The 15,270-nt window shown below is 37.6% G+C and overlaps 1 non-coding gene across 1 annotated transcript; it reads left to right on the top strand.

Annotated features, from left to right (window-relative positions):
- Positions 1-6,124: 6,124 nt before the first annotated feature.
- On the top strand, positions 6,125-6,231 carry LOC141640218 (small nucleolar RNA R71). The gene has a single exon (XR_012542907.1). It is a non-coding gene; the product is annotated as a small nucleolar RNA R71 (small nucleolar RNA).
- Positions 6,232-15,270: the final 9,039 nt, after the last annotated feature.

The raw sequence follows: 15,270 nt of genomic DNA, 5'->3' as shown, positions 1-15,270 counted from the left end.
GGGTAAAGGTTTCGTCATAGTGAAGACCATGAACTTGTGTAAAACCTTTTGCCACTAGCCTAGCTTTGTAGACATCATCATGTCCTTCTATGCCATTATTTACCTTAAATATCCATGGTTCGTCGGTTTTGTTACTCGTCGTCAAAAGTTACCTTGACCAAAACAATATTTATAACTTTACACATGTTATGTTTGATGAAATGCGAGCCTATGAATCCTTGCAATTTTTACCCATCACTTACCTTTTCAATAAGACTTATAAGACATAAACCAACTCGAGTCTCATTAGACTATGCGTATAGTTGGATAGGGAGGATTAAGTCGACTTGTAGGTGTTGTACAATCTAATCGATTCGGCTCCGGGACCCAAACCTTCTTAGGGATTGTAAGACATAAACCAACTCGATCCCATCACAACAGTAAGTGCTTGCATCTAGTAGAAAACATGTTTTATGATCAAATCCCATGAATCCCTTATAAACACAACTTTAGTACTTGGATCTATGTGCAGCAGCGTTTTTTAACTCAGGATAGACTACAGAAGTTTAGTGTCATCAGTGCTGGTGTTTGTTATCTGTGTGGGCTGCATATGGAAACTCACAGCCATCTGTTCTTTGATTGTTCATTCAGTATGCAATGTCTGAAGCATCTGCGGACCTGGTTACAGATTCAGTGGCAGGGGAGTGTGCTGGAGTGGATACTTAGATGGAGATGCAGATCACTATTGAAAAAACAGGTGATCATGGCGGCTATATCTGGACTAATATACAGTATATGGGATTGCAGGAATAAGTGCAGGTTGGAACATTATATCACCCAACCAGCTCGAGTAGTGAAAGGAATTCATCAGATGTTGAGAATACGGTTGAACAAAGTGGATTTTGATAAGGGAAGAGTTAAATGTAAGGCTTGGCTAAAACAAATTGATGTAATAGATTAATGGCCTAGCTCAAAAAAGAGTATGATAGGTGTATGGTGTACTACCCTTGATTTAATGATATTCACATTTTCACCAAAAAAAAAGACACTATTTCTAATGTCAAAAATTGGGGGAGTTCATGCACAAGGATGTTATGCATGAAACTACAATTGTCATTTTGGATTTTGAATGTGGGAACAATAAAAGAAACACCTCAATGGGACCGAGGTGTGAGTCCTCTAAATGATGCTAGGACTCAAAATCATGATCAAGATAAAAATTATATGAAAAACAAGAGAAATAAACAAACCTTAAAGGAGGTGTAGGAGACTCACAAAGTATTGTGGCATCCTCCCAAGAGCTTGCTAATCCTCAATCATCGCCCATGGCGACATCACTAGCATCTCCATCATCATCACCAACTTCTTCACTAGAATCTTCATCAACCTCCATAGATCCAGAGTTACCATCACTTGCGCTTGAACTTCCTTCTTCTTCCTCACTACCCTCTTCTTCTTCACCTTCTTCATTTTCTTCATTTCCTTCACCTTCTTTTCCACCACTCTCAACAACAACCTCCTCATTACCCAAGCTAGCACCCCTAGAAGCACTAGGAAAGAAGACTTCCCTATCCGCCCAACTAGGCAAAGGACAAGATGGGTCAAGAAGTCCTTGCCTAGCTAGATGTAAGAAAGGCGGATATTATGCTCTAAATGCATTGACTCGATTCTTATGGGCTTGCTTGTGCATTTCTTGCATCAAAAGAGTCAAGTAGTCATTCCCCGCCGTAACATTTTCGGGTTGAAACTCATGGTAGGTGAATGGGTAGGGTGGAGTGATAATAGAGGAGGAGGGCTCGGCAATGTCCTCCCTTTGGTGTTGTATTATGTAATCGGCTTCCTCGGAGAGTGGGAGAAGGTAGTGTGGCCTATGGACATTGAGTCGGCAAATTTTGTTCGGTAAAGTGAAGGACTTGGCATCTTTTGTTAACCACTCGAATTTGTTGTCAAGAGTGTCGTTCTTGAGCCATTTGAATTTTTGAACTATAGTGGCTAAATCAATGATATGGCCTCCCTTAACCGGTTTATAAGTGTCATCTTTGTTGAAATTCCGGTTGAAGTGTTTTGCCAAATAAGTTACCAATCCCCCATTAACAATGAAGGTCGTAACTTCCTTGCCATGATCGATATTGAGCCCTCTCTTAATTAAGAGTTGAAGAATATTGTACTTTGTGGTGAACTCTCTACCAATATTCAAGGTTGACTCGAGATAGATAAAATCAAGCTCGGTGAAGTGGTTTGTTCCCTTTCTAGCAATTAAAGTGTGCCCAACAACCTTGTGACATACCCTTATGCTCGGATGATGGACATAAAGGGCACGCCAATCATGGTAAGACGTAAACTTTCTTCCGGTAATATCTTCCATAAAGGAGCGGGATCATATTTTGTGACGGGTTTCTTCACATAGGTCGAGTCATTGCTAAGGCCAAAAACTTTACCAAACTCGCCAAAAGACATTTTCCTATCAACATTCTCAAGGCGGAATTCAATGTTTGTTCGAGTCTCCACCTTCGTAACTTTCAATAAGCTTAAAAACTCCAAGGTGAGGGATGTGTAGGTCAACTCTTGCATATTAAACAAAGTAAGCAATCCCATGGACTCGAAGAAATTCTTGGTTTGTTCAAAGACACCCAATTTGGTCAAGGTTTCTTGGCATATAAACTTGGTGGGTAAAATAGATTTCTTAGCAAGGGATACAAATTTCTTCCTATGAGCATCGGATGTGAAAATTACGTCCGGATAATCATGTAGTTGCTCAACAACCGGAGTAGAAGTAGTAGTTTCCACCATAGGAGAAGTAGTCTCTTGAGTTTCCATCCTTGCACTTTGAACCACCAAAGCCTTTGAAGCTTGTAGAGCTTGTTGCCTTTTTGAGAGATTCTTCTTTGGAAGTGCCTTGTTTCCACCTTTTGTCCTAGCCATCTTCTCCTTGTATGTAGTAACACACAAAGATTTGCTTGAATTCCTCAAGTTTCAATAAGACCCAAATCGATTTAGGAAATTCGAATTTTTGCCCTTGTACCCTAGAAAATCGATTCAAACTTTGAGGATTTTGGTGTTTTAATTGATTGTTGATGACAAAGGAGTGATTTGTTTGAGTCTTGAGGGAGTTTGGAATTAATTTGAATGAATTTGGTTGAGAAAATTGATTTTTGTGGATGGAGGGATTGAGGGTTTTGAGGGTTTTGGGGATGTGTTTGTGTTTTGAATGAGTAAAATGAATTTGGAAAGGTGGGGTTTTAATCCCGTTATATTTGAACTGCACAGGGGAGACGAGCGGATATGGGTCGGGACGCTCGGATTCTGTTTCAGCTTGTTTCAGAAAATAAGACCGTGCTGAGACGAGAGTCTTCTGATGAAGACGAGCATCTTTCTGAAGGGAGACGAGCGGATTTCCTTGAGGACGCTCGGATTCCTTGTCAGGGATAAATCCCAAATTTTACCAGCAGTAGGACGAGCGGATCCTCTGTGAGACGAGCGTCTTAACTGAGATGAGCGGATTCTATATGGAGACGCTCGGATCTTCAGTTAGACCAAAAATTTTCTTCTCCAGCTCTCCCAGGACGAGCGTCTTCTTCCCAGGACGCTCGGATTTTCTTCAGGACGAGCGGATTCTTGTCGGGCCGCTCGGATTGTCCATGTACCTCACGGATTCAGTTCCACCCGTGGGTATTTCATAACCCGTATCATTTACTGTTCATTCCCTTGGTCTTCATTGTAGGGGCACTACGAAGGCTTAGATAGCCTAGGCAATTGCTATCCCCACACTATGTCAAAACACTACACATCAATAAACATATAAGTCCCTCCCTCACTTTCTCTCAAAATGAAAATCTTGATCAAAGCATAAAAATACAAATCCAAAATTGACAAAAATGCAATACAATAAGTAAAATGCAAGTTAAGGGGTTAGAATATTTACAAATGGTGGTTTAGGGACGACTCCACCAAACTCTCATCCATGTATGAGATGTCAAGGGGGCATAGCCAAGGTGTTGTTGATGTTGCTCAACACCTTGAAGAAGTAGTCGAATGCTTGTTCATTGTTATGATAAAGATCCTCAATAGACCTTGCACATGTTGTTCTTCATTGTGGTCTTGGGTCATAGCATTACCAATATAAGGATTGAATCATCCTTCAAACTCATCATCCCAAAGACCGCATACTTCGTCTACTTGTTCCCCAATAGTATCATGAGTTGATGAGAACAACTCCTCTTTCCTCTTATCATTATAGCCAATGAGGCCTTCTTCTTCTCTTGTCATGAGTGGTGGTGAGCTATTCAAGCTCTCATTCTTGTTGAAACATTCTTGCTCTTTGGATGGAGCATCTTGGAGATTACCCATTTTCTTCTCCCATATGGGTGGTGATTCTTTACCCATAGCTTGTTCTTTGCATTAAGATGCCAACTTCTTCCTATCACTTTCTTGGCTATAATGATTAACCATGAAACATGGCTCATGTAGTCGGGGAGCTCTCATTGTCTTGTTAAGATTAAAAGTGATCGTTTCATCTCCCACTTCGAGTGTGAGCTCTCCATGTTTCACGTTAATCACCTCTCCCGCGGTGTGTAAGAAAAGTCTTCCTAAAATGATAGGAATGTTGGAATCCTCCTCCATATCAATAATAACAAAGTCCACCGGGATGAAGAACTTGCCAATTCTTACCGGCACATCTTCCCATACCCCTAAAGGTGTCTTCATTGATCGATTCGCCATTTGAAGTGTGATATTAGTGCACTTAAGCTCTCCCACTCCTAGCCTCTTGCACACCGAGTATGGCATGACACTCACACTTGCCCCAAGGTCACATAGAGCTTTGTTGATTGTAGTATCGCCAATGGTGCATGGAATAGAGAAACTTCCCGGATCCTTTATTTTTGGAGGTGAACTTCCTTGTAGGATGGCACTACTCACCTTAGTGAAAGCAATAGTCTCAAGTTTCCGGATGGATTTCTTCTTTGTAAGAATATCTTTCATGTATTTCGCATAGGCCGGAACGTGATTGATCAATTCCGTAAATGGAATTGAAACTTCCAAGTTCTTTACAATCTCCATAAACTTCTCAAGTTGTTCATCAAACTTAGGCTTAGCTTGACGACTTAGAAATGGAAGTCGAATCATAATAGGCTCCTTCTCTTTAGCCTTCTCTTCATTCTCCTTTGAAACTTCTTGAATGGTGGGTTCTTCTTCCCTAGAGTTTTCCACAACTCTTTCCTTGTCACTAGCATTCACAACATCTTCATCAACGGGCCTCTTCGGCTCTTCATACCTTGTACCACTCCTTAAATGGATGGCACTCACCGACTCTTGTCTTAGGGGATTACCTTGAGGTGGCAATTGCCCCTTTTGTCTTTGTGAACTAGAAGATGCTAATTGAGACATTTGGGTCTCCAACATCTTTGTGTGAGCTAGTATGTTGTTGATGGTGATGTCTTTTGCTTGGTTATCCTTTTGCATTTGAGTGAAAAATTCTTGTTGGTTCTTTTGCATTTGGAGGACCGATTTTTGAACATCAAGACCTTGGTCATTTGTTTGATTGAATGGAGGTTGATTTTGATAACTTGGTTTTGATTGTAAAAGGGTCTTTGAGCTTGGTTTCTCATTAGAGGTGGGGTATATGTTGTTTGAGGGTTTTGAACATTTTGGCTTTTGTATGAGAGGTTGGGATAGAATTTGGTGTTTTAATTGTAATAGTTGGAATAAGGGGTACCACTCTTGTATGCTTGGAAAGCATTCACTTGTTTCCCTACATTCACTTTGGTCATGTCCGAAAGTTCCACAACTCTCACATACTCCACTTGGAATTGATGATGATGCTACTATAGCATTAACATGTTGCTTAGGTGATTTGGAGGCCTCTTCAAGTTTAGCCATAGCCTTCTCAAACTTTAAATTAATGGTGTCAATATGAGCACTAAGTTGAGCACCCAATTGAGTAATAGAGTCCACTTCATGCTTTCCTCCTCTAGTAGACTTCCGAGGTCTACTATATTGTGAGTTATGGACCACCATTTCCTCAATCTTGTTCCATGTTTGATTATCGTCAACTTCGGTAAACATACCATTTGATCCCATATTGAGAATGTTTCGGGATTCTTCATATAGACCATTCCAAAATTGTTGTACAAGGAACCACTCGCTAAGTCCATGATGTGCACAAGATCGACAAGTATCCTTGAATCTCTCCCATGCTTCATACAAAGATTCCTCATCCCTTTGTTTGAACCCGGTGATTTGGGCTCTCAACATGTTAGTATTTTCCGGAGGATAGAACCTTTTGTAGAAAGCAAGTTCCAATTTCTTCCAAGAGTCAATACCAAGAGTCGCCTTATCTAGGCTCTTCAACCATTGTTTCGCGGAACCAATCAAAGAAAAAGGAAATAACACCCATCGAATTTGGTCTTGAGTAACTCCGGTTTGGGAAATCGCATCACAATAGTCACAAAAAGTCTCCATATGAGAATGAGGGTCTTCACTAGGCATCCCCCCAAATTGACTTCTCTCAACTAATTGTATAAATGTGGATTTTGCAATGAAATTACAGGTTAAATGTTTTGGGGTAGGAGTACCATTTGGTAGGTTCTCCTCGGTTGGTACGGAATGTGGTGAAAATTTAGGAATTGTGGGTTGATTTTGTGGTTGGTTTTGTGTTGGGTTATCCTTTCCTTCTCTTGCAAAAAGGGTTGGTAAACTCAATATTGTTTGGTTGAATGTCCATAATCTCACCAATACCTCTCAAAGTATTTCTAGCAAGTCTTCTATTGTTGGTCAAAGTTCTTTCAATTTCAAGATCAATGGGTAACAAGTTACCTTCTGATCTCCTAGACATGCAAAATATCAAACAACTCGAAAACAGTTCGAACAAACTTTGAGGAGTTTGACTTCCCCAAGGTAAAGAAAGACACAACTAAAAACAATCAAAGAAAATCAAATCAAGTTAACACCGTCCCCGGCAACGGCGCCATTTTTGGTTCGTCGGTTTTGTTACTCGTCGTCAAAAGTTACCTTGACCAAAACAATATTTATAACTTTACAAACTACTCTTAGTAAAGAGGCAAGTAAATGTTGGATCCCAAGGGACGGGTATTGATGTAGGATTTTCGATTGCAAATGGTTGTGTCTAAGGGTGTCACAATTTTGGTTGAGGTAGGAGATCAACTAAACTAATCAACAATATAAAAGCAAATCAATGAAAACAAGCAAGATGATTAAAATGAGATATAAACAATTGATTAAAAGCACTAGGGTGTCATGGGTTCATAAGGGATTCATTGGATTTGATCATACAAACATGTTTCTACTAGATGCAAGCACTTATTGTTGTGATGGCATCAAGTTGGTTTATGTCTTACAATCCCTAAGAAGGTTTGGGTCCCGGAGCCGAATCGATTAGATTGTAACACACCTACAAGTCGACTTAATCCTCCCTATCCAACAATATGCATGGTCTAATGAGACTCGAGTTGGTTTATGTCTTACAAGTCTTATTGAAAAGGTAAGTGATGGGTAAAAAATGCAAGGATTCATAGGCTCGCATTTCATCAAACATAACATGTGCATAAGTTGAAATCACAACAAGCAAGCAAATTAATTATGAAACATATTAGATTAAGCATGAATCAATCCCCATGTTGGTTTCCCCTAATTCCCCATTAACCCTAGTTAAGGAAACTACTCACTCATTATCAAGTTTAACATGCTAACAAGGTTGTCAATCATACTAGCAAGGCAAAACATGATGAACAAATGAAGATGATTAACAATAATTAAAAAGGGATTAAGAGAGAATTATACCTATAAAGATGATTCCAAATAATAAAGCAAAGAATAATAGAAGTACTTGATGATCGATGGAAGGTTGTCAATCCTCCAAACAAACCCAAATAATCTTCTAATTACCCAAAATAAATGTTGAACAATAGAGAAATTAAGGAAAGATTAAGAAATGAGATTTGTATTAATGCTAAATTAAGAGTTGATTACAAGATTAAGAGAGTATTAAGATGAGATAAAGGAGTATTAAGACTTGATGATAATCTAAGTAGTACAATGGGGTATTTATACTAAAGATTAGGTACAAGGATTAGGGTTACTAAGGGCTTAAATGACTATTAAGACCCTTAAGAAAATTTGAGGAAGTGCTCCTCTCCAAGGAGATGCTCATCTCCGTTTTGCTAGTCCCCAGAGAATATGCTCGTCCCGAGCGTCTAGGCAGTAGGCACGGTAGAGTCTGTAAGGGAATCCGAGCGGATCAGGGGAGAGACGCTCGTATTGGTTGGCTTCAAGACGAGCGTCTTGGCATTAGGACGCTCGGATTGGTTGGCAGGGAGAAGCTCGGATTGGCAAGGAGCCGCTCGGATCCTGGGTCAGGCACTTCTCTTTTCTTCTTTCCTCAACAATCCTCGGGGATCTTCTTGAGGATGCAAGGATCCTTTCATCATTACCCAATCTACTTTATTATCTACATAGGCCTTCTAGTATCGACTTCCCTTTGATGCTTGGTCATTGAATTCGATCAATTTAGCTCCAATTTGCCATGAAAATGCAAGGTTTGCACTCCTCTCCTACCAAGGAAACAAAACCTCAAAGAATATGCAAAATGGTAAGCTAAGGATAGTAAATGACCCAATTATGCACTAATAAGCATAGGAACGAGGCTAATTCGGGGACTAAATATGCTCAAATATGAGTCACATCAATCCATTTGCATTGAAGAGGTCTTGCTCCTTCAGGCAAATCCACCAAGTTCCAAACTTGATTTTCATGCATAGAACTCATTTCGGATTTCATGGCTTCAAGCCATAAAGCTGAATTGGGACTAGAGATTGCAGCTTTGTAGGTAGCGGGTTTGTCACTTTCTAGAAGTAACACATCAAGACTCACATCCTCTTGGATAAGTCCAACATATCTATCAGGACGGCGAGAAACTCGACCCGACCTCCTCGGTTAAGGAATAATAACCAAATTTGACGACGAAGGAACGTCTTCTTGCGCCTCTACTTTGGTTTGTGGCTCTTGAACTTCATCAAGTTCAAAATTTCTCCCACTCTGTCTCTTAGAAATAAACTCACTTTCTAAGAAGACAGCTTCACTAGACACAAACACTTTGTTTTCATGAGGTTTGTAGAAGTAATAGCCTCGGGAGGTATTGGGGTAACCTACAAAGATGCATTTTTCGGATCGTGGGGCTAACTTGTTGTCGGTCTTTACCTTGACGTAAGCATTACATCCCCAAATCTTCATATAGGATATATTAGGAACCCTTCCTTTACACATCTCATATGGAGTCTTTTCGGTTGCTTTTGTCGGACTATTGTTCAATGATTTGATTGCGATTTGGATTGCAAATCCCCAAAACGAGTCGGGTAACTCGGTTTGATTCATCATAGATCGAACCATATCTAGTAGGGTTCGATTTCTCCTCTCGGCAACACCATTAAGTTGTGGTGTACCGGGTGGAGTGAGTTGTGACACAATGCCACAACCTTTCAAGTGTGAATCAAATTCATTACTAAGATACTCTCCACCACGATTGGATCGTAGTGCCTTTATCTTCTTGTTCAATTGGTTTTCTACTTCATTTTAAAATTCTTTAAATTTCTCAAAAGCTTCACTCTTGTACTTCATTAAGTAGATATACCCATATCTACTTAAATCATCGGTGAAGGTAATGAAGTAGTCATAATTACCCCTAGCGGTGATAGTCATTGGTCCACATACATCGGTATGTATAAGGCCCAATAGTTCACTAGCTCGAGTCCCTTTACCACTAAAAGGATTACGAGTCATTTTGCCTAGGAGGCAAGATTCGCATATACCATAGGATTGAAAATCAAATGGTTTAATAACATTAGTTGAAACTAATATTTTAATGCGATTCTCGTTAATATGACCTAATCGACAATGCCAAATGTACGATTCATTTAGATCACTTGATTTGAGTCTCTTGGATTGTATGTTATAGATGTCTTTACTAGGATTTGAAGTCTCTAGAACATAAATGCCATTTATAGAAGAGCCTCGGCCTATGACCAAGTCATTTCTAGAAATAATACAACAATTGTTTTTAATGGCAATATTAAAGCCCTCTATGTCTAACATAGAAACTGAAATAATGTACTTATAAAGAGAAGGTAAATAAAAACAATTATGCAAATACAACTCAAATCCATTTGCCAAAACAAGTACATAAGTTCCCTTGGATGTGGCCGCTACTCTAGCTCCATTTCCAAGTCGGAGATCAACATCGCTCTTGCTCGGCTTTTCCACGTTTCTTAGCCCCTGTAAATGATTACAAAGGTGAGAACCGCAACCGGTATCTAATACCCACGTTGTGGTGGAAGTAAAACTTACATCAATAACATAAATTTCAGAAGGAATTTTACCAAGTGGAATAACAAGTCCATCACTAATATTTCCCAAATATATGGGGTAATTCCTCATCCAATGTCTCATGCCATGATAATAATGGCATTCATCATCAACTTTGGCTCCTTTGGTAGTCCCACTAGCCATCTTGTTTCCATTGTTGAATTATCTACCTTTCTTCCCCTTCCTTTTGAACCATTTCCCTTTAGTTGCAAGAGCTTGCTTGCTAGGACTCCCACTAGTTTCGGCATCCCTTTCTTCTAAAGATAAGGATCCCATAGATTTAGTGAGATGGTCTTCCCGAGACACATTCACAAAAGATCTAGTCATAGTAGGAGGTATGGAGGAAGTAATGAAATTAAGGTTTCCGTCAGAACCGATCCCAAAATGAAACTCTCTAGTTGTATCGAGGTTGTTGTTGGAGCAAATATCGTCAAATAAGTTATGACAAGACTCAATGGTAATAGGTGTTGTTGTATTAGTAGGATCCATTGCGATATATATAAACTACAAACATGGAGGTAAAGGAAATATTAACATTTGTCATTTTAATCATACTTGTAAACACTTTAAACAAGTCTTAAGCATTTATATAGTGACCTCTACTCAACTATCATAAATGATCCCGAGATCCAAATTCATATTAACTCGGGCACGGTGAACCGATTCATCCCTTATCAATATAACTCGGTGGATTAACTCTTTAATCGATTCTACTTCTAGAACTCTCGGTCGATAAAATTACTTTAATATTTATCTTTAGCCCGGAACACAAGCGACTACGGTCACGAATACTTCCGTTGAGCTCAATCCAAATTTTGATGTAATAACATTTTACTACCCACTTACCCAACGTAACAAGTTTAGCACCCCGGTGAGCCGAGCCTACTTCCTTATGAAATTGGGATTCATGGTTCTACTATTTGGTAAGGCTAATTCTCAATTATTATTTAGTGAGAGGTCTTGTCAATTTATTATCTATGACGTTATAAGTGAACTAAAGCAGTGAACTATGATAATTATAATTGACACGGTCGATGACTCGATAAAATGATATGCATGTGTAGTTATGGCGATTTGGCTATGCATGCAAACATATAAACAAATGCAAAGCAAAAGATAAAATCCTAGTATGGCCTTCCTAAAATAGTAAATCTAATAAACTATTTAAAAATTCGGAAACCAACTCCTTTGGTTCCTTGAACTTCATTTGGCACGCACTCTAAGGCAACACCATCTTTATCGGACCGCCTTCTCGAATGGCACCGTCTTCAAGGAACTCCGAAATAAATAAATTACATAGCTTTTCTACTTTATACATTATAAAAAGGAAAAACAAAAAATAAAATAAAAGTGATACGAGATCACATTAATTACAACCGAATCGATATCCTCATTCATTTCGGGAAATACCAATTAAAATTAAGGCCATACTAAGTACAAATTACATAATTCAAAAATTATATAAAATTAAAATATAACAATCATACTAAAAATGCAGCATTAATATTATAACAACCCCACCCACCACGGTCGTAACACAACCCAATAAGATGGGATATATACCTTTGAGCCCATTACTTGTCCTCACTAAGCCCAAAAGCACAAGGCCTTGTTACTAAGTGGTGGGTGGAATCCCTTACAAACATATCACAACCTCCTCAATTCCCCGATGTGGGACAACCTTACTCTCAATAACTTTGGGTGTTACAAATATATGTATGATACATGCCATGTGATGTGCCAAATCGCCCTATTTAAGTTCATATCATATATATAGTCCGGTTTTATGGATTATTGTGACAATTAACCTTTTAAAATCACACAATATTACATAAATCAAATCTATGTCCAAGTTAATTACCCCAACCTTCTTAGGACTCAAAAATTTAGTCTTCACTAAATATTTGACGATAATTCAACTTGATATTTTATTATTGCTCTTTAAACACTATTATTCATAATAATAAAGAAATAATTCCCAAAAAGTCATAAAAATTCAAACAAAATTAAAATTTTGTATATTCTGAAAAATTCTCAACATTCCAAAATTATAATAAAAATTTGCCTTTAGATTATATTAATTTATTTCACAAATAAATCGTATAAAACACAATTTTAACCCTTTAGTTCCAAATTAAACATAAAATTATGCAATAAATCAAAATTAAAATTTTGAATATTCTAAATAAGTTTCTAGAACCTGGAAAAGACAGATTTGTATGTCCAAAAATCGAATTTATAATTATGACTATTTAAAGTTGCTATTTATCAATTTTACAATATAAAAATCAATAATTATCCAAATCAAACAAAATTTGACATACAACTTTAGATCTGATGTTCATGTCATATATACAACATTGGGAAAAAATTTCATGCCATAAAATTCATTTTAGCTATTTTATGCTAAAATAGTCACTATTTAAGTGATTTTTACATCTAAAAATCATAAATCATGCAAAATAAAACCATTTTATTTCAAAATTTACATACAGTGTGTAAATATTGCATGTGACAACATACTAAAATTTCATAGGCAGAGACGAAGTCTAACTAATGTTAGTAATTTAAGTGACATTTTATTCAATAAAATGTAATAAAACTACTAAAATCATATTAAAGAACAATAAAACACCATAAATCATCAAAAATGACCTAAAATCAATTTAGGACCAGAATATTTAACATGCAAAAATTTCGTGGCCTTTATCATCATAAATCACAAATTTCTAGTTTTATTTGTTAGCATATTAACTCGGAAAAACAAAACCGATTATGCATGCAACAACTCTTGCTCTGATACCAATTGTAAGATTCATTAATCTCTTATTAGTGACTACTAATAACTTAAGTAATTTAGTTTAGTCATAAAACTAATTTAGATCTTATGCATGCAAAACAAATGAATAAAAGAGAAGAAATCTATTATTCTTACAATGGAGGCCGAATAGGATATACTAATTGGACTACTTCTAATTAGTCTTCTTATGTAAAAATCCAAATGCTCCAAGTGAAAAACTCTGGATCCAATGGTAGGCCTTAAGGGATTGTACCAAGGTAATCCCTCTTAATACATAAACTAATTTTGTTACTAGAAATTAGTAAATGTTCCTTTCAAATTTAACTAATATAATTTTATTACTACTACTAGTAATTGGATCTTAATATTAGTATAGAAATGATGTTGTTATTTTCTTTCTCAAAACAATTTTAGAGAACTAAAATTAATTATGGCATTAGAATAAATTTCCATAAGGAAAAACAACTCTTATGGTAAAAAGTGGAGAAAGGGGGGCGGGTAGGTGAAGAGAAGCAAGGCCAATCCTTGCTTATATTTTCCCTCAATTGTTCTTCACAAGACAATCTAAAGTGACCAATCCCTAAACCATGCATAATAGGGTTGTCTCAAGCATTTAAGCCTAAAGCACAAATGTCCCCCATTCATATAGAAAAACCGGTTTCTATATGTAAAATGGAATCCATTTTAAGTTTGTGATTTTATCAATTGTAATTTGTGACATATGTGACATGTTACTAGACATGTGACTATGTAATGCATTTTTAAGTTATTAAAAATCACTACATACAAAATAAAAAACACACATAGCAATACATGATTACTTATACTTAAGATGGACCATTTAATTATAATTCACAACACCTTGTAATTATAATACATTATTCATTCTAATTACAATTTCTTCATAAACAATAATAAAAACATCATCTATTTTAAAGGATTAATTAACTTGTATCATGATACAATTAACTAATTTATCAATTAAGAGTGTTACCCTATAGGTATGACCTTAAGGGATCAACTGATCATCACTGTCATACGACAGTAATGTCAAACTCTAGTCAGCCAACCATTACCGATTAATGTGGATCAGTTGACAATAAAATATTACTTTCCCTCATATATTCTTATCATGATATTTAAACATGTGATCGCATTATTGTCGAGGACACATACTCCAACAGTTGGGAAGATAGGCTGGACTTGATTGAGTTTTCATACAACAACAGCTATCACACCAGCATTGGAATGGCATCATTTGAGGCTTTATATGGCAGGAAGTGCAGGAGTCCAGTTTGTTGGGACGACAGTGTAGAGACAGTGGTTTTAGGACCACGGATGGTGCAGGATATGATTGAGCAAGTTTGCATGATTCGTCAAAAGATGAAAGCAGCGCAAGATCGCCAAAAGAGTTATGCAGATTTGCACCGCAGGGACATTGAGTTCGCAATAGGTGACAAGGTCCTTTTAAAAGTGTCACCTATGCGAGGGGTGATGAGGTTTGGCAAGAAAGGGAAGTTGGGCCAGAAGTTTATCGGCCCATATGAGATCTTAGATCGTATAGGTGAAATAGCCTACCGGCTAGCTTTACCACCATCGTTGGATCGAGCTCATAATGTGTGTCATGTTTCGCAACTCCGGAAGTATCTGAGTGATCCGTTACCTATGCTTGAGATTGAGAACATAGAGCTAGATGAGTCTCTAACTTATGCGGAGGTTCCCAAAGAGATCTTTGACCGAAAAGTGCGCAAGACAAGGAATGGTGAGACCATCTTACTAAAGGTACTTTGGACTAATCACAATGTGGAAGAGGCCACATGGGAACCAGAGGAGTCGATGCGAGAGCGTTTTTCTCACCTTTTCGATCAGGTATGGTTGGTTACGGGGACGTAATCGTTGTCTTTTAAGGGGGGTAGGAGAGGGTCGCATGTTTATTTTTGTTATTTTTGGGATTAGTTGGAGTCAACATAGCTATGTTTTTGTCATCTTTCGAGTTTGAGTTGGGTGTTTTGCCATGGATAGTGGGAGTTGTTGGTACTTGGAGTAGTTATTGTTGTTGTTGTTGTTGTTGTTGTTGTTGTTGTTGTTGTTGTTGTTGTTGTTGTTGTTGTTGTTGT

This window comes from Silene latifolia, unplaced genomic scaffold (genome assembly GCF_048544455.1).
Source record: "Silene latifolia isolate original U9 population unplaced genomic scaffold, ASM4854445v1 scaffold_73, whole genome shotgun sequence".
NCBI classification, from domain to species: Eukaryota; Viridiplantae; Streptophyta; class Magnoliopsida; order Caryophyllales; family Caryophyllaceae; genus Silene; species Silene latifolia.
The sequence above is the reverse complement of the archived record's forward strand: the minus strand, read 5'-3'. Positions and strand labels throughout refer to the sequence as shown.